At 32.8% G+C, this 2,412-nt stretch overlaps 1 long non-coding RNA gene across 2 annotated transcripts; it reads right to left on the bottom strand.

Moving 5' to 3' along the window:
• LOC108662183 lies at positions 489-2,155 on the bottom strand. Of its 2 annotated transcripts, none has more exons than XR_001927983.1 (3): positions 2,115-2,155; positions 1,398-1,471; positions 489-529 (listed from the first exon to the last, which is right to left on the bottom strand). It is a non-coding gene; the product is annotated as an uncharacterized LOC108662183 (long non-coding RNA). The 2 variants fall into 2 exon arrangements; XR_001927984.1 differs by having other exon boundaries at positions 1,398-1,482.

Consider the following 2,412-nt stretch of genomic DNA (forward strand, 5'->3'; position numbering starts at 1 on the left):
CTCGTAAGGCTTAGCATCAACTTTCGCATCTCCCCGGTGAGCAACAGTTATTAAATCTCGCATTTCAAAAAAATCATAAGTCATTTTTAAATAAGAACAATAAAATATTATTTTCTAGCTCACAGGGGTATTTTCGTAATTTTTCGTCAAAAATCTCAAAACTTGCTAAAAATGTAGTAGGTAAGCAGAAAATATATATTTAATGATTTAAAAACAATTAAGTATCTAAAACGTTCATTTGAAAGCAAATTGTTGACAACTAGTACTATTCAAAAATAATAAATAAAATATTCTATTTTCTCATAAAATAAATTTTTATAGAAATATTCGTAAATAATTTTTCGCACATGAAAGTAAAGTAAAAATTGTATGAATAGAAATACAGATAACCAAAATATAAGTTTTGATCTGCAATGACACGTGGGCTCCAATTGACCAAGAGGATGTAAGACTGTGAACTCTTACTTTCTATAATGCAGTTCCGAGCTTAGTTCTCGTCCTACTCGACTATCTACAAACTGTCCTGAGCCTGAAAAATGTATAGGAAGAAGGGGTGAGATTTTATAATCCCAGTGAGTAAACAGATACCATCTAAAGTATCTAAAGCCGAGTAAATGGAGACAATTAAAATAAGTCATCATACTGTAATTTCATTACCTTTCAGTTCATTTCAACCAAATAAAATCAATCCATATAAATCGAGTAATCAACTTGGCTTATGAATTTCTTAAAACTTTGGCTCGTGCCAAAACTCATACTCGGTGATACCTTGCGCAGGGCATCCAACCGAGTCCGCCAAGGCTGTTAAAATTTTGTATACACTTAAAATATATTTTTAGTTTGAGAAAAATACAGCCGTTCCTTGGCGTTGGCTGAGTTCCCCTTCACGTGGTGGTTTGGCGTGAAGTGAACCCTAAGCTTTACCCCAGGAGATACCCTACGCGCCTCTCCGTTCGAGGTAATAATATAATGGAGTTTACCGTGCCCCTCTAATAGGCTGGTCCACGGAACCCCCTCTGCAGTAAATAATTAATATATAATCCACCAATCAATAAAATTCATTCTAGCATGACATGGCAATTTATCGCAACCTAGCCTCTCAAGGCTGAATACACAGTATAAATAATTCTAACACCAAAATCAGTTTAGCCATTCATGCTCATTTATTATCATAAGCCATTCAATTCAAAACCATAAATTTGCAACACAAGCAGGCAGTCTCCAATTACTCTATTTCAAAACCAGTATTCAATTTTTTAGAAAATTTATAAAATCATTTTATAAAATCACAATTTCTCTTAAAACATAGCAATTTACCATTTAAATCCATTTTCCATAAAATCACACAATTGTATAAAACTACTCTAGATAATTAAGACGATAATAAGTTTACTCACAATATTAGGAGTAGAAATACTCCTATCTTCCGCCCTCGGGTGCAGTCTCTTACCCGAAACAATTGACTCACCACCTATCCATAATCTATGACACAAAATTCAATAAATTGTGTCAATTTATCATAATTTATTTCAGGCTCTTATCCATGCGTATGCACTAGATAGGATTTGAAATGTTTAAACAATCGCTTAATTGCGGTGTCTGACCTAACTCGCCTATACACCGTGTAAAGTCCTAAAATCCCCAATTCGACTCCAATTCCATCCATTTCAATTTCAATTATCCAATTATATCCACAATACATCAATGACTGTGAATTTGGTTCAATTTATCAGTTCGGACTATAAATTACGCTTTTACCCCTAGTGGGTAAAAATTTCAATTATTGCACCGAAAATTTCCATTTAATTTCCAACCTCATAATTGATCATTTTTCCACCCAATTCTCTTAAAATAAAGTCAACCTTATCCTCACATACCATTGGCTAGATTCGGCCTAGGGAAATTCATGGAGAAGATAAATATTTTTCTTGTTGTTTAACTCATAAACATGCTACACTAACATAACTTAAAATCAAATTAATCTAACAACTTTCTCTCTCCTAACCCATTTTTTCAGAATTGAATTTATCATGAAAACATGTAATTTAATCATGAAAAATAAAGAGAAATGCTTGGGAATAAGAAAAATGAAGCTTAATAGAAAAATATCTCACCTTTTTCACTTAATTTCCTTGAAAATTCACACTTTTTCTTTGATTTTCTCTCTCTAGGGTTTTGTTTTTGTTTTCTCTCTCTTCTTGCTGGTTTGGCTTGCCATGGGGTGGAAGATGGGCTGATTTTATGCCTTTTTATAAAGAAATAATAAAATAATAAAGGTATGACACATGGCATCATGTCATTAGCCCGTTTTTAAAATTTTAAAAATTTTAATCCTTTTTATCTCCACCACACAATTAGTCAATGGTCAAAATGAGGATAAAGGAAGACCATGTGCTGGAAAAATGTCCTGGT

The sequence above is a fragment of the Theobroma cacao genome, chromosome 5 (genome assembly GCF_000208745.1).
Source record: "Theobroma cacao cultivar B97-61/B2 chromosome 5, Criollo_cocoa_genome_V2, whole genome shotgun sequence".
In the NCBI taxonomy this organism is placed as follows: Eukaryota; Viridiplantae; Streptophyta; class Magnoliopsida; order Malvales; family Malvaceae; genus Theobroma; species Theobroma cacao.